General features: G+C 36.0%; 1 protein-coding gene and 1 long non-coding RNA gene across 2 annotated transcripts in view; both read right to left on the bottom strand.

The window, feature by feature from the left end:
- LOC129757163 (uncharacterized) overlaps positions 1–21826 on the bottom strand; it is a 51575-nt gene that overhangs the window by 26312 nt on the left and 3437 nt on the right. The window lies entirely within an intron of this gene.
- On the bottom strand, positions 15028–20997 carry LOC129757164 (uncharacterized). Its single transcript, XR_008739635.1, has 3 exons — positions 20796–20997; positions 20034–20236; positions 15028–15263 (listed from the first exon to the last, which is right to left on the bottom strand). It is a non-coding gene; the product is annotated as an uncharacterized LOC129757164 (long non-coding RNA).

The following is a 21826-nucleotide window of genomic DNA, read 5'->3' on the forward strand; positions in this document are numbered from 1 at the left end:
ATTTTTGTTAGTTTTTTGTCGTTTCTGCCTTTTTTCATGAAAGTTTTTATTTTCGTTACAAAAGATATTGTTATTTTAAGATAACCACGTGTAAAATTGAAATTTTTTGTTTTGTCTGCAATTTATTTTGAAATATCATAAATTCACATTATCTTTTTTTGCTCGACTTTTAGCTCACGTGTTACCACTCGTTGAACTTGGGAGCACTTCGTTTGAGCAACCTCACACATTAAACGGCTTAAGATCACCGGGAGAAGAACGCGCGGGGCCGCAAAATTATTAAAGTGGAAAGCGAATTAAAAGTGGTAGCTTAAAAAGAGTTAAACCGGGAAGCGTTCCCCGTTCAGAGAACCGTTTCGTTACAGTTTTTTTCCCTGGCTCTTTTTTTCTCTTCATTTTTTCTGTTTCTCAAACTCGGAACACTCTAAAGTGCACATTAATTTTCGCATTGAACTTGAATTTCACCAGAAGCCAACAGCTAAGGCTACTCCATCATTTGTGGGTGATGATGAACGAGAAGCGGTTGGAAGTTGGGGAGAAGTCTCAGAAAGCATCAGGTAACAACAACCATGAACTGTGGTGCTGTGGCAAGTGAACGGGTTTCTGATTATCCCACACACCAAACTCACTCAGATGCTGCCTTTTCCCTTTTCATTCATGATAGGCAGGATTGATGAGAAAAAAGAGGGTAAAAACTAGCGACACAGATCTTGTATGGGTCGGATTCCTCTCAAGTGGAGAAATAATTGGCATTAGTTTCACCCTCCCAATGTTTTTAAACAGGTGGAATCTGAGCAGGAATGAGGATACGACCAATAGTCGGATTTACTCGTGCCAAATCTTTTTTTTTTCACAGTGTTGATATTTCTACATTTTTGTATTCGGTCCTTCGAGCTGGATTTTTTTTTTCTAAATATTTTTTAATGCTTGCTTTGACCATCTATTTAAAACAAAAAAAAATATTCAAGAAAAATTGGTCCTTTGAATTGGATTCAAGAATAAGAAGCAACTTATCCGGCTCGAAGGACCAATTTTGAATGTTGAGTTGATGTTTTCCTCTTTACTGACCATTCTCAGAATTGGAGAACATGCCTCGAAACTTTCTTTTCGCCGTAACGAGTCTGTTTCCATTATCTTCCGGGTCAAACTTTTGCTACCTGATTAACATTAGACTCTTCTCCAATATAAAAAATATTACAACTCTAGAGAAGCGTTAATTTTTCATTGGAAATCTTGTTTATTGCCGGTGAGCTCTGACGATGATGATGATCATGAGACAGACATTCATTGTTGTTCCAACAACTAACGGGGACAATTTTCTCACGGTTTGATTTTTTTTTGCTGCATGTTGATACCCACCATTTTTTATCGTTATTATACATTTTACCCTCTTTATTTTTTGCCTTCTGACGCTGTCTAACAGTCGGCGATAAAGAAAAAGGTCTTCAAGCAGCGAGTGTGATAAGTCATTGAACCTTTCGTTTCTCGCCTTTTGGACAAGGGAATTGGCCCTGCTTCCGAAATGTCAGTAGGGAGTGTGGAAGGTGCTTTTCCATGGATGAAATTTTTCGTTTTACATGCTTTTAGGACCGAAAGATTGGTCTGACCCAAGGTGCATCAAAGGATCGTTGAATTCCACTTTGGAGAATTTGATGCTTAAATAAGTCTAGAAGAAGACCTCAAAATTCATTCAATTTTCATTTTTTAAAAGATCTAAGTAGAAAAAACCATACTAAAAAATTTAATTCCTCGAAAATTGTCACCTTTTCGTTAACATTATTTCCTAATAACAAATCGTAAAAGATTCATTTAGCTTCTCGAATCGTGCGTTGTTTGATAATGTTAAGGCTAAAGCATAATTCACTCAATTGCAAAATATTCGACAAATTCTCAGTCAAAAAAATTCAAAAAAAATTTTTTTTTTAAATTGATAGATTTTACAAAATTTACAAAAAAAACACAACTGACAAAATTGTCTAAATACACCAAATAAAAAAAAAATTAAAATGGACAGCTCCCAAAATGACAAAATGGACAAAAATGACAAAAATGACAAAAATGACAAAAATTACAAAAATGACAAACATGACAAAAATGACAAAAATGACAAAAATGACAAAAATGACAAAAATGACAAAAATGACAAAAATGACAAAAATGACAAAAATGACAAAAATGACAAAAATGACAAAAATGACAAAAATGACAAAAATGACAAAAATGACAAAAATGACAAAAATGACAAAAATGACAAAAATGACAAAAATGACAAAAATGACAAAAATGACAAAAATGACAAAAATGACAAAAATGACAAAAATGACAAAAATGACAAAAATGACAAAAATGACAAAAATGACAAAAATGACAAAAATGACAAAAATGACAAAAATGACAAAAATGACAAAAATGACAAAAATGACAAAAATGACAAAAATGACAAAAATGACAAAAATGACAAAAATGACAAAAATGACAAAAATGACAAAAATGACAAAAATGACAAAAATGACAAAAATGACAAAATTGACAAAAATGACAAAAATGACAAAAATGACAAAAAATACCAAATATTATCAATTATTACCAAAAACTTTCAAATTATACCATAAATTTCCAATAATATCAAAAATTCGAGAAGAATATCAAAAGAAAAGAATCACGAATTATTCAAAATTTTAAGACACGTTTTTTTTTAACTTTCAGTACATCTTTGAAGATTTTTGAATGAAAAATATTGTTTTTACATACAAATTTTCAAACAAAACTAAATTTCATTGCGCTTATTCAGGACTGATTTAATCGCTTCCAAATTTTTACAATAAAACAATCAATTGTGGCAAAAAACAATCAAAAAACGTGATGGGAGGTGTAAAAATGTATAAATTTTTAAATTTTGATACAAAGCTTGCAGTGGTCTAGTGTTCATGCTGTTTAAAAATTTCGATTCTAGCTATGAGTCACGTGACCAAAATGATTCACAGCCTCTAGAAAATCAAAAACATTGACTTGAAGGAACCTTAGAGCTTCAATGAAATCGTTCTTCAAGATGTTTCTGAGCAGGCTCAGATCCCAGACATGGAGAATAAACCGGTTTCGCATCTCTCAATACGAGGAAAAAAAATCCGACAAAGTCAACCAGAGGACACCAGCAGAGGTTTTTGGGTGCGGAAGAGCCACTAAATTGCAGCCCCATAAACATCGATCGAATCAACGAGGCTCTGAAAGAAGTTTGAAAATAATATGAAGAAGAGAATACGAATGCCTGTAAAACCGTGTATGGGCATTGAACTTGAGTCAAATGGATGTTTTTGAACATGATCGAGTTTTATCAAATTATAAAAGCACAATTTTTTTTCAAAATACGAACTGATTTATTTTTTTTATTTCCAATTTTTTCAATGGATTCAACTGAAAACTTATAATAAGGGTTTTCAAACATTTCCTTTCTAGACAATAAAATGATAATTGACGTCAAATGTAATCCCAACTTCAAACATTCGAGTTCAACATTAAATAGACAGCCCTCAAATTCGTCACAAAGTTATAAAACGAATGCATTCATCGTTTTACAGCCTCCCAGGCAGAGACTAGATAGTCAACCCACTCATTCGAAGATAATTCACCAACAATTCACACGTTCCACGATTTAAAAAAAAAAAAAAACAAAAATCCACAAAAAAATGAAACGAGAGTTTGAGATTTGGGGTTGAAAGAAACCATTTCGTCGTCAGCGAATGGGGCAGATTTCTCTTCGTTTTTTGCTTGCTTGCTCGAATCACACCGAAGTCAATTAAAGAGAAAAGTTCAACAGCCTCTGACTTACTGGCTTCATGCCAGATCGGTTCAAGTTAAATGCCAAAATAAGTAAGTAGAGAAAAAAAAAATTAAACCCAACATGAGAAACAAAATCTGCTTGAAAGCAGGTACATGTTCGAAGCGAGGGCTTTTCCAGATTTTTCATACCCAAATTGTGCTCGTGCGTGATTGAGGGGTTGACTCAAAATCTATCCTTGTCTGATCTGATTTTGCTTTTTAGAGATTTGTTGATGTAAGTAGTCAGAATCAGTTTTATTACTTTAACATTTTTTACCAAAAAGTCAATTGTAACCCAAAGTGACGAAACAAAAAAAGTACCACTTTGGTAATTTGTTAATCGTTGCACATGATTTTGGTTTTTATACTGTATTTTAGTCATTTCAACCGAATTGACTCGAATTTTTTTTTAGTTCATTGCTCTCATACAGTATATGTCAGCAAGATCTAAAAAATCAAGTGTTAAAAAAAAACCATTCAAAACAACTTGTCTGTGCAGTTGCACAGGCAAATTTTATGTCGTGCCTAATGTTGTCCAATTTGTTCCAATGGTTGCACATATTAAAATCTTTTTTTAGGATCAACCACCATGTGGTCAAATAGGATGATATTTGTTACGGAAGCTTATTATGATAATATCTAGTTCAAATAAAATCCAATTAGGAGACCACTCCATTTGATCGGGGTCTTCCATATAAATCAGCCAATACACAATGGAAAAAATCGGACCAAAAATCTAAAAAAATCCAAGCCTCCGGTATAAGAGTCTGGAATAGCATTTATCACACGTGAAATTTTCTCTGAAACTCAAATCTGACGCTGAATTTATCCGGAGTCATCTCATTGTCCATATTTTCCCTGTATTGAGCTTTTATTTTAATAATTCTAGCAACACATTATTTTATTTTGTTGAAATTCCATAGAATAAACTATTGGAACCAAATCATCTCAAATTTAACCCTGATGCTTAGTGACCCAAAAGGCATCGAAAAAACATATGGGAGCAAAAAGCCATTTTTTGCAGCGGTCTAATGTACATATACAGTGAGCGAAATAAAAATAGCACCATTATATGTTTTGCTTGTTAAAATATGAATGATTGCAAATTACGAAAATGTTCATCCACAGTTAGTTCTGAATTGCTAAGCGAATAAATCAAGCATAGGTTTGCTTTTTCTGGACGTAGCAATTGGCGTTGAGGACCGAAAATGTGAAAAAAGGGTGCGAAATAAGAATAGCACCACTTGAGTTTTTCAACAAAAACAAGATTATTTTTAAAAAATTTATTGTGTAAAAGTCAATAATAATGCTTCTACGAATTATTTGAATAGATAACTGCATTTTGAAGAGTTTTCCAGAATTCCAAAGGTTTTTAAAGGTTTGCAAAAGTGGGTTTTAAGAAGAAAAGAAGAAAACATTTTCCAGTTTCAAGACGTAGATGGCAGGACTATCTTGCAGTTAAAACGAAATTAAGCCTCAATATTGATTTTCTAGGTTTATTTAGGCCTATATTCATCATTTTGAGGTATTTTACCATCACAGTTTTGTGGTAGTTCACGCTGCAGAAAGCTTTTCCGGATTTGCAAAAGAATCACCAGCACAAAAATGTACAACCGCCAAGATTCCTGCTCATCTCAACTTCCGATTCAATTGCAAATCATACCAATAATACTGCTAGCCGTCTGGTCCGTCAAGCTCCATCGCAAATTATAGCTTATAATCGGTCCAAACAATTCACTTTTAGTGACCTTGATGCAAATTCTATTTTTTTTGGATTTAGTGATCTTAGAATTTTCAATGCGTTCACACGATACACGTATATATTTCTTGACCAAAATCATCCAGCACTCCCTAATTAATCCCGGATATTCGAAAATAGGCATGAATTTGGTGAAATGGCAAGATAGTGCTGCCATCTATGACATAACTCTAGAGAAATAGTGTTTGACTCTTAAAAAAACATTAGTATTTTTGAATTCCAACCTGCTTTTTGGATTCAAACTCAGTCTCAAATCTATGTTTCATTATTTTACATCATACTTATGAATGTTAATGAAGAAATCAAACAGTTTGATAAAGTTTCATAGCTCAAATATCAAATTCCTTAACGCTAGAGGAGCATCTCCTAAAACCCCTTTTAATACCTTTGAAAACCTTTGGAATTCTGGAAAACTCCTAAAATGCAGTTATCTATTAAAATCATTCGTAGAAACATTATTATTCACTTTCACACAGAAAGTTTTTAAAAATAATCTTGTTTTTGTTGAAAAACACAAGTGGTGCTTTTCTTATTTCGCACCCTTTTTTCACATTTTTGGTCCTCAACGCCAATTGCTACGTCCAAAAAAAGTAAACTTATGTTTGATTTATCTGTTAAGCAATTTAGAACAAACTGTAGAAGAAAATTTTAGTAATTTTCAATCATTCACATTTTAACTAGCAAAACACATAATGGTGCTATTCTTGTTTCGCTCACTGTAGGATGTTTGGTTTAAGCTATGAGTAATATAAAAAAAATCAAATTAAACGTAATTTGAAAAATCAAAATACATTTTAGAATTTGAAATCCGAGTATAAATCACAAACAAACCTATTTGAGCAAATAACAAAAATTCAAAAAACTCCCCATCGGAAACTAGAAACAAAATCAACATTCGAACCAATGTTCAGAAAAATTGACTTATGATTTTTTTGTCAACATATAAAATCATCGAGATGTTATAAAATCTCGAGTTGAAATTTGAAAAAAGGAGAAGTAGAAGTTGCAGGAATAAAATTGTGCTTCTACACATTACACAGCCTTGCATAGAAATCCACAATCACGAAAAAATATTTTGAATAAAAAACATTTTTTTATCGAATGAAAACGTATGCCTTTTAACACATGAATTTAAAATTTATTACTAAATTTTTATTCAAGTGATTCAAAATTGATTTATAAATTTTAAGTTATCGTATAAAGACTGAATGCTCTAAAAAGAAAACAATAAATCGTTCTAACAAAAAAACTTCAATTGTCATTTTTGAAATTAGAACTGAAATTGTTTTAATCAAAATTCATAGATGATTATTGAATTTCATTTGGAATCAGCTATAGAATAGAGAAATCCTAATATAATGAACATATTCTTCCCCATTTTCAATGTAATAATGCAAGAAATATTCAAACCAAGAACAAAATCAAACAAATTTTGATTATGAATGCATTGAATTAACAGATTAACATTTCAAATTGAATATTTATCTAATTAACGAAATCTTGATTTATATATTTCATACAATCCTTAACCTTCCAAAGCTATATTCCGGTCAATATGATCTGAAACGCATATTCAGAACTTCCTTATCTTCATTTCAATATAGATACTAAAGGGATGAAATTTTAGAGAGACCAAGTATCTACATACAGACCGAGGTTCGTTTTTGGAAACAGTCAATTTTGGCAACCATCGATTTTAGGAACATCCGACTTTGGCACATGTGACAAAATCGAACGGTTGTTTGGAATGAAATTACCATACAGTTATTGCTATTACAGAACCCATATAATTTAGACAAACGTCGAATATACGTTTTCACGTTCTTGAATGTTGATAAAATATAAAAATACAAAAAACTCAAAAACAAATACAAACAAAAGAATGGAAAAAATACCAAAAAAGAATGCAAAATTAAGAACATAACAAATATGATAAAAATAACAAATATTCTAAACAAATTCTGAATGTGTCTAAAGCATCATGAAAAATAATAAAAAATTACTAAAAATTACTAAAAAAAAAAAATGATGAAATTGAGTTTATATTAATATCAATGGTTCATTTTTGTGAATGGGTAAGAAGAAAGTATACAAAATTCTCGAGCGTGTTTCCAAAAGCAAAACGAGCCTGTATATAAAAATGGAATTCTGGTTATCTGTTCCCTATAGGTTTGGGAAATACTCAGCCAATTTGCGAGAAACTTGGCAGGTGGGAGTATTGAAGGCCGAGGAAGGTTCTTATTATGGTTTGACACCCCTCCCTCTCACGGGAATGGGGGAGGTGGTCTTTCAAATAAAACAAAAATATTTGTTTAACTCAAAAATCAATCAAAGAAATGGTACCAAATTTGGCGTGGGAGAGTATTGGAATACGAGGAATATTTATATGCTTATTTTAGATCTCTTTTCCTATCCAGAAGGGATTTTTTCATTACTTAAATACGATACCAGGACTTTTTCTTTAATTATTTGAGAACCCCCTCATTTTCCTTGGGAAGATGGGAAAGAAGGAGAGATGCTCCTCTACAATTTTTGGCTTATTTCGAGAGCTGATCTGGCTGGCTTTTCGAGGAAAAATCAAGTTTCATTGGATTGTTTGGGTTCGTTTTTTTTTAAAAAGAACTCGAAGATGTGCTCTGCGATAAGAAGAATGAAAGGTTTTACTTTTATTTTAAATTGGAAAGAATCTTCCTAATTCGAGTTGTTTTTTTGTATTAAATAAACTAAGTTGTTTTTCTCATATATTCAAGAATATAAATTTATTTAAATGCATCACGATGAAGAAGATTTTTTTTCCAATTTCATACATTTTGATTCATTTTTTTGAAGCATCAATCAAATATTTATACAAAACCCAGAAGTTAAGTATTGGATACTGATTGAGAATAAAAATACGAGCCGCAGCCCGTGGCCTAGAGGATAGCCTTCAAGTCTTCTTCATGCCAGTGGGCATGAGATCGAATCCCGGTACGGCATACATAGTACACTTTCTGTGCATTGGTGGTTTTAGCATTTGTAAGATGTTAGCCATCATATCCTCGAAAGATGTACGCTTAGAATGAGAAAAAGGATTCTCTTCGAGGAAACATCAAGTTTCATTGAGATCCTGTATGTGTTTGTGTTCGTTTTTAATACAGGGTATAATTTAAATCAGTTGATGTTTTTTGGGATTCAGTATATTATAATCTAAAAAAAGTTTTTTATGTTAGTTCATGTACGTCAAAAAATTAATTATACCGAACTAACAAGCATCAGGTATAAATCATCAAGATATTTAACACCTTTTTGGCCTTTTAATTCCGAGACCAACTTCGATGGATTGATTGAAGATTGAATCTAGTACAAAAGGCTTTTTATTAACCTGAAAAACACTAATTTTATCAATTGCAGCTGCAATTTAGTTCGAACGAATCGACTGATAATGTTGATTACATTCACACATCTCACAGCCGCTTATATCATCACCAGGCTAATCCATTCGTATGTTCGTTCATATGAACGTAATAATACTTGATTGACCTCGGAGTTCAAAGCTGCAGCAATTTTGCCATAAAGCCGAAGGTGTATTCGAAGAGCCACACAATCAGCAAAGAAGAAAAAGCCATCAAATCAAAGTTTCGACACAGCCACTTTGCACGTCTTCCATTCAATAGTCAAGTATGTTGCTGAACCTATGTACAACGAGTATGAATAGCATTTTGGTGTCAGCTACCTCCGGTCTTGAAAACGTCATAAACTTTTGGCCTCAAGAGCAAGAAGGAAAGAGCAGAGAGGGAAACCTTCATTCAGGTAGCCATCAGATTCGAAGTTGCATTTTGGCATAAATCGCCATTGATATCCGACACATGGTTGGAATGCAAAGTTGGCAAAAGGCCAGAGCACCAAAAAAAAAAAGGAAACAAGTTGTGCATTCGAAGAAGGTTGCAGATTTAAATTGCCAATCCCATTTGGCTCAAGAATGTGGCCGAACTTCTCGGAAGCGTTGCCACCTGCAGCGAAAAGCCTGATGGAGGAGGTGCGAATTTAGTTTGTCATTTTGGCCTTGGTCGATTGGTAATCGGGTTCTCGTGTGTTGGAATGTTGGAATGTGAAATTTAAATGAGATTAAAACTTAGAAAAAATTCAATGGCAAGACGGATTATAACATTAGGATTAAAATAAGTGGTTTTTCGTTCTTTTGGAACAAAGCAGAAACGCAATTTGATTGCTTTTTTGCCCCCTTTGCAAACTCAATAAATCCAAGTTTAAAAAAAATCAAGTTCGATTTTTAGTCTTAGTACTCACTGTGATTCTGGTTTCTGACTTCATGTAGCTGAAACGATAGCAAGATGTTATCGAACCATAAATACTTTCCTTCTTCCCATTTCTCCTCTGAAAGAAGGAGGAGTCTTGAATCTTAAAAAAAACCTTTCATGTAAAATATGGTTTCTATTGCTTGAAAAGATTAAATAGTTATACAATTAAAGCTTCTTCATTCCCGGCTCTGTACTGCATGGGATCTCTCTTTAAAAAAAATAGACACATTTTTCGTACTCGAATAGTTTTTTTTTCAAATTTGGTTATATTTGTTGGATAAGCTCTCAAAAAATTGTGCGGAATTCCTTTTCCGCTTTCTTATCCCCCCACTCACTGGAAGATGGAAAGGAGTTTTTTTTATAACCATAGAATCATTTCTCGTACTCTTATACTCTCCTGCAAAATTTTGTTGAATTTATTTGATGAGCTCTTTAACTTATCAAAACAAACGTATGGAACCTTATTTCTCTGTCCTATTCCGTGGGGGAGCTAAATCATCTAAGAAATATTTCTTGAATATAAATACTCTTCGCAATTTTTAACAATCTGCTAGATTAGCACTCGATTTATTAAAAAAAATTAATGGGAGCTTCCTTTCACCCTTCCTATCGAATTAGTGAAAAGAGGAAGAAGCTTTGAACAATCATAGAAAAATAATTCTTTCCAAATACTCTCTGCTGTTAAATTTTGATAATAAGTTCTCGAATGATCCCAAGATATTGTATGAAAACCTTCCTCTTTTTCCCCTCTTTCCGTTGGAGAGAGTGACGGGTCTCGAAACATAAAAATAAACATTTGTCATACTCGAATATACTTCCATGATAAATTTGGTTTTTGTTCGATAAGTTCTCGAGTAATGCATAAAACTGTATGGCAGGCCCTTCCCTCTTTTCTATTTCAATACTGCAAGAAAGGAGGAGTTTCAAACCATCATGAAAATATTCTTCCTACCCACAAACCCTCGCATGTCAAATTTGGTTCCGTTTGTTTGATAAGTTCTCGAATTGTGCGAAAAGTTGTATGAGAACTCCCTTCCCCGCTCACTTAAGATATGCACTATTTATTTAATAAATTTTGATTTTTAAAATTGAATTCAATTGAGTAATTTTTGTTTCAAATTAAATTTTTATTCAGAACTTTGAACTCAAATAAGAAATATCAACATTCAATATATTTCTTGAAGTTTAAGACTCTCCAGTTTCAATCAATCGTTTAAAGTTTTTTATTTCAAAATTCCTACTAATGGGTTGGAACACTCTAATATTTAATTTTACAATTAATATTGAATGTTTTTTAACTAAAGAATATGTATGACAAATCTGGAATGTTCACAAAGTTACGTTCATTTTTTTTTGTCAAAAACTTGAAATATAAAGCTTAAAACTTGACTTTTGCATTAAGCACATTCATCGGTAATGTTGGTTTACCTAACAGAAAACATTTAGCAGCTCACAATTTTTTAAAGATTCCAATACAAGTCCTCATACGATTTCAAAATTAATTGAATCATTGAGTACAAAATAAGATCCTGATATTTTTTTGCAGGTTTGTGGATTGTAAGCATGGAAGCCAAGGTGGATTTGTCAAAAATCAGGACAACATTATGCAAAAATCAGTATTTATCAGGACACCATAAATTCTGCTTAAATTGCATAAATAAAGGCAAAATACAGGAACTGTAGACGCTTGAATCTGTGCATAAGATAAGTAAAATCTTGGCGAGCCTGAAGTTTATATGGAATAACACCATTTAAATTTCATCCACCCCAAACATTAGTATAGGGTTTCATTAAAGATTTGTTCGATATCCTGATAATTCAAATAGAAACACAATTACGGTTTAGATATTTCTTCAAAATCAAAACAATTCAGTACATTTAGAGATCATTTTTTAAAATCAGGACGGTCTTTCGAAAATCAGGACAAATCCTGATTTATCAGGACACCTGGCACCTTTGATTGTAAATCGATCCTTTCAATTTAATTTTATTTTCTTCATATTGTTTCAACGATTACGTATTTTGAACATTTTGACTTTTTTGTTTGTCCACTTTATCACTAGGGAATCACTTTAAGTCATTAGAAATGTGTTATACAGATGGAAAAATAAATTGCTAGAAGAACTGTTTTAAATTTTTTTGAGGGGATAAAAACTTATAAAACTAAGTTTTCGTCGAAATAACCAATATTTAAAAAAGAAGATATTTTGAACTTGATTTACAATTTCTGCAGCTCAACAAATAATTGCTGTATATAACGTAAAATTTTCACTTTCCAATATTAAGTCTTACATGTATTAAGTAATAAATCTAGCAATGGTTTCAACAGGTTTATTAAAAAAGATAATACAGACCCCGTTCCTTTTTCGGCAACATTCGATTTTGGCAACATCCGATTTTGGCACATGTGCCAAAATCGAACGGTTTTTAGAAAAAAACATTACCTTTTAATTTTTGCTATAACAGGACCAATATAATTTAGACAAACACCATACATACCGTTTTTAGGTTCTGAAATGTTGATTAAATACAACAACAAAATCCAAAGTATTTAAAAAATATTATAAAGTACTTAAACATGACAAAAAGATGAAAAATTAAAAAAATTAGAAAACAAAAACAAACAAAAGAATAATAATGACAAAAAACAACATGAAGAATGATAAAAAAAACCAAATATGACCAAAAAAAAACAAACATTAAAATCAAAACAAAAATAGTACAAAATGCATGAAGAACATGATAATAATAATCAAAAATTACTAAAAATTGTCGGATATTGACAGAAATTAACGTTAATGATAATAAAAATAGTTATTTTGTGAAAATACGAGAAAAAAATTCCAGAGAAAAATCCGTTCGATTTTGGCAACATTCGTTTTTGGCAACACAAAATGTTCGGGCATGTTGCCAAAAACGAACGGAGTCTGTATTCTACAAAAAATTTTGCTATCACCTCATTGAAAAAGTAAATTTGAAAATTAAATAAATTCAAATTTTTGAAAATAACTTAAAATGGAAATCAATAAATGATGACAAAAAAAAAACAATTATACCCCACAAAAATTTGAGTGCTTAATTTGAATATAATTTGACAGTTGAAGTTTGTTGTAAAATAGTTTTGAGGAGCTCGAGTTTTTATGTTTAAGATAAAGTTGGCAGAATTTTCTCAGCATGTATCCGGGCCGGAGAAATCCGGGTGATTTTAAATTAAAACCTGGCAAAATACGGGCATTTGATTTCAAAATTGTCGAACAAAAACCCGTGCAATATTTGGGAAAATTTTGCCAAATTACCCAGAATAACTCAACAAAAATCAAAGACAAAAAGTGGAAAAAAAAATTTTTTCATCAAAACTCATTGACAATTTAAAAAGTATTTTATGCTGAAAGAAAACTTTAATGAGTATTTTTCTTAAACTTACTCAAAAAAATTTGATAATAAAAAATTACAACACAAAATGTTTTTTTTTTTGTTTGATTAGCCGAATAAAGTGAATAAATCCGGGCAATATCCAAGCATTTTTGAATGGCAACCGAGCTGGGCCGGACTGTTTTCAAATGTTGTATTAAATATCCTGACAACCCGGATGAAACCGGGCGATCCGACAACCTTTGTTTAAGACATTTTAAATAAGTTCAAATGCGATAAAAACGAACTGATGAGTTGTAACCATGTGAAAGTTACTGTTCAAGATTACTAAGATTCGTCGCGGTAACGTTAAATGTCGAGGAAGTGCTAGTGGTTCAGTGGAGAGTGAAACGGACCAACCTTTAGACCTCAAACATCCCGAACGCAGCCCATCAACATAAAAATGACAGGCATGGAGCTAGCAGTCGACAGATGGCAGCAGAGACGTGCCATAAAGGAGCAGGGCTGTTGTTAGGAGATGAATGGTTCGCAGAGCAGGAAGCAGGAGAAAGGGCCTGAGATGCAGGGAGAGGCGGTCACCTGTCGGGTATGAGGGGCATTGACCTGTTACAAAATGGTCATTTCACGGTGCGACTCTGAGGAAGTAAGGTTGAGTGCTAATCGCTTTTTGTAAGCCAAAAGAACCATCCCTCAAGCTGTGTAAAGGCAAATTAAACGCGCAGCGAGTCTAATATTAAATCGCATCGTGAACAGAAAAGTTAAATGTGCGTGCAAAACCGACCAGGTAACGTAACAACCCCGCTGAAACTTGTGAACATACCCGACATGACGCCATTTTGTTTCCCTCTATTGTGCGCCAGGACCCCGAAGTTTTGATCTGGATCTCCGTCGCTGAGATCGCCCGTAGTTCCTGCGAAAGCCTACCACCAGTGCCTCCGAGGAACCTCATTACCTCACCGCAATCGTCGGAGTATTCCACACCGCAGTTCCGGAGTCCGGCAACTACGAACCCACCTAAGCCACGAGTGTGTTTTCGCCACAATATCCGGTGAACCACAGGACAACCGGCGCTGCAAGGACGAAGCGGACTAAGGCCAAGGACATCAAAGCCGAAGTGTGAGGTAGGAGTTATTTGTGCTAGTTTCGGGGATATTTTGGAAAATAAGTCGACAAGTAGGTAATAAAGGTTGGCGAGCGAAGCTCGAAATTGAATTTGCTAGCGTTTCCTTGTAGTTTTTGATTGACGAAAAGCCGACCCTGAGGCAACAGAAGGGGAGTCTTAGTAGTGCTGGGCAGTAGCCTACCCTTGGTTACACTTTGGCGTCCATCTAAAGTAGTTTCGAACTTTTGATGTGCGAGGGAACGCTTGAAACTTCCAATTACTGATTCCGGTGCAGAATTCTCTGGGAAAACTTCCGAGGCAATTCTGAACCCTTGACTTGTGTTCAAAAAACGATAACCGAAAACTTGTCGACGATTTTCTTCAACCAAAGAGGGGTCTTGGTTCGTTCTTAACAAAGAAAGTGTCTTACCATCCAACAAAAGAGATTCATCATAAATTACCTAGAAAATTTTTCACGCAATAGATCAATTTTAAATAACGGAATACTTTTCAAAACCTAATGTTGATTTTCGAATAGGGGGCAGATCAAAAAACAAACAATTGCAAAACCTTTATTTTACACTGTGATACTTATGATTAGCTAATAGATTTTAAACTGTTTAATTATAAAGTGGTGTTTTCATTCGTTTTGGTTTTTAACTATTTTTAATCTGTGTATCAGTAGTGTAAATTCAGTGTTGTGTTTGTTAATTAAAGTCTGTATCATAATTTATACTTAGATTTTAACTCAGTTCATTTTATTGTTGCATCACACAAAATGGAGATGTCACACCTAACCTTACAGTACTATGGTATGAATGTAGCACATCTAACCGTAGATGAGCTAGAATACGAGCTGCGTATTCGGAACGTGTCGCTATCGCCTCAGAGAAAGCAGCAAGAAAGGTCTTTGCGCATGCTGCTGAAAGAAGAAAAACATAAAAGCATTACTCATCAGTTTCAAGGCTCATGGGAAGAAGAGCTCAGCACCTGTGAAGATAAAATTGCGAGCATCAAACTTCACCTGGAAGGTAGGAGATCAAAGAAAGCACCAGAACAATCTTACAAAACTAGGTTGGTTCATTTTTTCTTCCGGCTAAATAGACTCCGCAGCATAGTTACCAATGAAACTGATCTACAAAACATCGCCGAAGTGGCAGCAGGTATTGTAAACTTGTTCAGTGTTTACTTTTCTTTGACCTCCCACCTCCCAGAAGTGAGGAGAGCAGAGATGGACATTGTAAATGCTAGTCTCAATAATTTGCTCCAAACTGATGAGGGTGCTGAAGCGCATCCTGAAACACCTATTGACCTAGAGGTGGAGTTGCAAAATGAACCATCCGATGGGACTTTGGCAAGTCCACATCAGGAGGTGAATAATCCTAACCCAAGCAATTTCGCCTTAGAACAAGGGGCAGTAGGTGGTCCTTCTGTAGGGGTTTCATTGGCCGACCATCAAGAACTTATAAGACAAAACCAGCAAATGATGGTCATTTTAGGAAAAGTTTTAGAACGTCTACAAGTCCTTGAGGTGGCCCAAAATGAAACTCGCTACAAAACGGCCAACAGCACAGGGATTGAAAAACCGAAAAATGCGATGAGCACGGAGAAAGCCTCCAAATCCTCTCAGAAAGATCCGGTTGATTTCCTAGACTGGATAAAACAGAAAAATGAATCGCTTAGTAGTGTTAGAACTCAAGATGAAAATATAAAAAAATCTGAGTTAGTACCCGAAAATATTAAAGAACCCATTCACACAAATATGAATGGAAGACGCTGGCCCATTCATAAATGGAAGATCGTTTATGATGGCATGGACAACGGCCGCAGACTGAATGAGTTTCTGAAAGACGTGGAATTCAACGCCAGGTCTGAAGGATTTTCGTCTGAGGAGTTGTTCCATAACGCCCACCACCTTTTCATTCATAAAGCGAGATCGTGGTTAATGGAAGTCAATTCCAATGAAGAATTGGGTTCGTGGGAAAATTTGGTAAAAGAATTGAAAGCGGAATTTTTACCGTACGACGTCGATTTTGTCCATGAACGACAAGCAGTGGCCAGAAAACAAGGCCCAAGAGAAAAGTTCCAAGACTTTTACTTGGACATGGTCAGGATCTTTAGGAGCATGTCTCACTCTTGGGATGAAAAAAGAAAGTTTGATGCACTCTTCCGCAACACGCGCGAGGATTGTCGAATAGCCATGCTTGCCGCGAATGTAGACAATATCGCCAAAATGAAAGAGTTCGGCAAAAAGTTCGACTCAATCAATTGGCAATTATACAAACGTCGTGAAATCCGGTCCGGTACAAATATGATCGAGGAACTTGGTGAAAATAGGCGCCACTTCCAGGCCAATAATAGAACCTCGAATGCTCACCAAAATAAGCCTCCAAATAAAAATTTCAATTCCGGTTTCGATAAGCAGCCTCCTAAAAGAGAATGGAAAGGAAAACAGTATGATAAAGAACCATTACCACAAATTAAAATCTTCCCAAAAGAAAACCCAAAACCAAAAACAAATGACTTCCAAAACCCTGGTCCTAGTGGTGTAAGCAACACGAACGCGCTTCGACGCATCGTGCAAGCCTACATCCCAGTTAAAAGGAACACATGCTTCAATTGTCACGAGCCTGGGCACAACCATAACGATTGCCGGCAGGAGAAGAACATCTTTTGCATGAGATGTGGTTTCCCAGGGTTCGTTGTTTCAGAATGTCCGTATTGTGAAATAAAAAACGGGCCGGGGACTTCTCAGTGAGGCGAGATAGTCAGCAACACTCCACAAGACCTCACCCAGTCGCCAGCGCGGCGGAAATACTCAGCAATCTAGGCTATTCGCAGGTGATCGAAGAATGCACCGAGGAGGAAGAGATAGCTTCGATGCTCATCACCCTCAGTGACGATCCAAGGCCATTCGCGAAAGTCGAGATCCTGGGTGTTTCTGTTGTTGGGCTTCTGGACAGCGGAGCAGCCAAAACGGTATTTGGTGCAGGCGGGAGAAGAATTGTAGAGTCTCTAAAATTACAAATAAAACCCACGAAATTATCACTTAAAACAGCTTCCGGTCAAACGTTAAACGTCTTAGGGTACTGCGATGTCCCGCTTACTTTCAACAACGTTACAAAGATCTTGCCGGTAATAATAGCTCCAGACCTTAACCGAAAATGTATTCTCGGATACGACTTCTGGCAACGTTTTGGCATTCGGCCAACAGTTACCCAAGAAATTGAATCATTAGAAAGAACTATAGAAAATGAGAATCAGAAAGAAGTAATCAATGAAGAACAAAAGGTCAGATTGGAGGAAGTTAAAAAGCTTTTTCTGGCGGCTGTGCCAGGTCGGCTAGGCCAAACGGACCTCCTTGAACACAAAATTGAAATTAAAGAAGAATTTCTGTCAGCTAACCCGGTGCGAAAGAATCCGTATCCGTGGAGCCCAGAAATTCAGAAAAAAATTCACGCAGCCGTCAGAAAAATGCTAGAAGAGGGGGTGATAGAACCTTCCAATTCTGAATGGGCACTTCCGGTGGTACCTGTGAGTAAGCGCAATAGTGAGGAAATCAGGTTATGCCTAGATGCGCGGAAACTAAATGAGCGAACAAAAAGAGACGCGTACCCGCTTCCGCATCAAAATAGAATTTTGAGCCATCTAGGACCGTTTACCTTTTTATCTACGGTCGACCTCACGCAAGCATTTCTGCAAATTCCCCTGGAAAAAGAGTCTAGGAAATATACAGCGTTCTCGATTCCAGGCCTCGGATTGTTCCAGTTTTGCAGGCTACCATTCGGACTGGTCAACTCAGCAGCGACCCTTTCCAAAGTACTCGATCGCGTGTTAGGTTATGGCGCCCTAGAACCTTCGGTTTTCGTGTACATAGACGATATTGTGGTGGCCAGCCACACGTTCGAAGAACACCTGGAAAAACTTACCGATTTGGCAATTCGATTAAGAAATGCCAACCTACAAATAAACGTTGAAAAATCAAACTTCTGTTGCTCTGAGCTACCTTATCTAGGCTATGTCTTAACCAGAGAAGGCTTACGACCTAACCCGGATCGAGTCCAAGCGATCCTGGGTTATGAGGTCCCTACTTCAGTGAGAGCACTTCGTCGATTCCTCGGTATGATCAATTACTACCGCAGGTTCATCGACAAGTTCAGCCAACTCACTGGACCGCTCACTGATCTACTTAAAAGCAAACCAAAAAAAGTCCAGTGGAACAGAGCAGCAGAAGAGGCGTTCACAGCCATCAAAGAACGGCTTATTTCAGCACCAGTCATGGCAAACCCTGATTTTGCGTTACCATTCTCAGTGCAAACCGATGCCAGCGACATCGCTATTGCAGGAGTGTTAACGCAAATTCAGGGCGGAGAGGAGCGTGTGATTGCATACCACTCTGAGAAGCTTAGAGGGGCGGAATTAAACTACCACGCAGCCGAGAAGGAGGGATTAGCGGCGCTCCGCTGCATCGAAAAGTTCCGAGGGTACATCGAGGGAACTCGATTTACTCTCGTCACTGACTCATCAGCTTTGACCTTCATCATGAAGGCAAAGTGGAAATCGTCCTCTAGGCTTAGCAGGTGGAGCATCACCCTCCAACAGTACGACATGGAGGTGAGGCACAGGAAAGGGAAGGACAACATCGTGCCAGACGCGTTGTCACGCTCCATCGAAGCCATTGACATAAATCAAGACAAGTGGTACACCAACCTTCGAAAATCAGTTGAATCAGATCCAGAAAATTTTATGGATTTTAAAATCGATAGTGGAAAGCTATACAAGTTTGTTTCAGCAAGGTCTGATTTACTGGATTATAGATTTGAATGGAAGGAGTGCCTTCCAGAATCATCTCGCCTAAGGGTTATAAGAGAGGAGCATGATGATAATCTACATATTGGCTTTGAGAAATGTGTGGATAAAATAAAAAGACGTTACTATTGGCCACGAATGTCGGCTGACATAAAAAAGTACATCGCTAATTGCGAACCATGTAAAGAGAATAAACATTCCACAGTCTCTACAGCTCCGATGATGGGAAAACAACGAGTCGCAACCAAGCCCTTCCAAATTGTTGCCATGGATTATATTCAGTCACTTCCCCGGTCCAAGCAAGGTAATGCTCACTTACTTGTAATAATGGACTTGTTTTCCAAGTATTGCCTGCTTGTACCGGTGAAGAAGATTGCTAGCAGTAGTCTTTGCAACATTTTGGAAGAGCAATGGTTTCGTCGACTCGCTGTTCCACAAATTGTAATATCGGACAATGCGTCCACTTTTTTATCAAAAGATTTTCAGGATTTACTAAAAAGGTACGAAATACAGCATTGGGCTAACGCCAGGCATCGCAGCCAAGCAAATCCGGCAGAGCGCCTTAATAGAACAATAAACAGTATGATTCGTTCTTATGTACGCCTCGACCAACGCCTCTGGGATACAAAAATTTCAGAAATGGAATGTGTACTTAACAACACCGTACATAGTTCTACAAAATTTACACCCCACCGTATAATTTTCGGCCACGAAATGGTGACCCGAGGGAGCGATCATCGCTTGGAAAACGACAACGAAAATCAGCAGAATGAAATAGAAAGGATGGAAAAAATTAAATCCATCAGTAAAAAAACGTTTGACATCGTCAAGAATAATCTAGAAAAAAGCTACAAAAACGTACAAAAGCAATACAACTTACGTCACAAAAGATATGCTCCGACCTTCGACGTAGGACAACGGGTCTTCAAAAGGTCCTTCAGGCAGTCGGCTGCAGGTTCGTCCTTTAATGCCAAGCTAGGTCCTCAATATACCCCGGTTGTCATCACCGCCAAAAGAGGAACGAGCTCGTACCAGGTCTCTAATATGCATGGCAAAGACCTAGGTACATTCTCAGCATCAGACCTAAAAGCATAAAAGAACATTATTAGAAATCACGAACAAATATGGTTCACGTCAAAAACTTCGTTTAGAAGGAAATTCAAAAAAAAAACAAAAAAATGCAACGCACTGATCAAAACTAAACCACAGTGCAGATGCAGCATAATTCCAATTGGAATTTCACTTGCCACACCGCAACAAGATGCATTTACGCCTGAAGCTTATGCTTGTTAGTTTGCCAATTCCTATATATAAATTTTCATCATAGGTTTCTGGGTGATCAAAGCACTTGCGTGCGAGGTAAGGCGAACGTAAACTTCTGGAAAAAGCAGAATTTTGATCGATCAAATTAGATTGCATACTTCAGCACAAATCAGCTGCACTCCGATCACTTACATGCAAGTTTGGTATATTTGTTTTGAATCCTGCAGTGATTGCAGTGATCGGTAGTGATATTAGTATGTGTGTGATGGTATGCAACTGCAGTGCAAGATCAAGGTCATGACCGTGACCTTGGCAAACTACACGAAAGAACACATGGATTCGACACCGACATAACCGCAAAATATTTCATTCCACTCACCTGCTCCAGCCGTGTCCGGTCATGGTCCGCTGATGGAAGCCCGGGAAGTTGAGTCGGCAGACGTAGGTGTTATCTAGAGGGAAAGAAAAAAAGAAAAAGCCATTAAAAATGTTAGATTAGTTAATTCCTAGATAAATACTTACGAGTTGCTGTTCTTGGAATCCCGAGCGCCGTCATGCTTATTCAATGAACATTTTTCAACTTTGACAGTTCACATCAGTGTTCCCATTCGAAAATCTTCATTAATCATTTTAGCTCAAATAGGGCTGGGCGAAACGCCGAAAAAGTAACGTACTATTTTGCGTGTAATGTTTGTCACGGTTTAGTTACGGTGGTACGTTTTTGATGTTTATTATTAAAATTTTTTAACGCGTTTAGTTTTAATCATTTTTTAATTTGTTTATTTATGTATTCCGGAATAAAACTAGTGCACTAGGTAATAGAGTAAAATTTTAAGAATTAGTTTGTAAATGTTAAAGAACAATAATTAGAATAGGTCGTTATATTGTCAAAGTAGTTTAAAGGTAAATAATTTCGCAATGCTTTCCGAATCTCTTAATGTTGGTTAGTAACTAGTTGCCGTGGATACGCTGGAGACCGGAGTCGAAAGACATTGATGGTCAGTAGAGGCCTGGCCTTGAAATAGAGAGGAGTTGGCTCGCCAATGATGATAACTTATGACCCCGTTCCACAACAGGCACTATGAATTGGTTTCACTTTCTTAATGAACCTATCTCGATCTTTTCGGAGGTTGGAGGAATTCCGAAGCGGGTTTTTGGGTTAAAAAAAATAGAACGCAGTCAAGTTCGGTTTAGAGTTCGTCTGGTTCAGAGCTATGTGTTTTAGTATGGCGTTTCTTGCGTGGTAATATGGAAAAAATATTAGCTTGCTAATATTTTTTTCTACCCGAGCTGGAGGAGAGTGTAACCATGTGAAAGTTACTGTTCAAGATTACTAAGATTCGTCGCGGTAACGTTAAATGTCGAGGAAGTGCTAGTGGTTCAGTGGAGAGTGAAACGGACCAACCTTTA

This window comes from Uranotaenia lowii, chromosome 3 (assembly GCF_029784155.1).
Source record: "Uranotaenia lowii strain MFRU-FL chromosome 3, ASM2978415v1, whole genome shotgun sequence".
NCBI classification, from domain to species: domain Eukaryota; kingdom Metazoa; phylum Arthropoda; class Insecta; order Diptera; family Culicidae; genus Uranotaenia; species Uranotaenia lowii.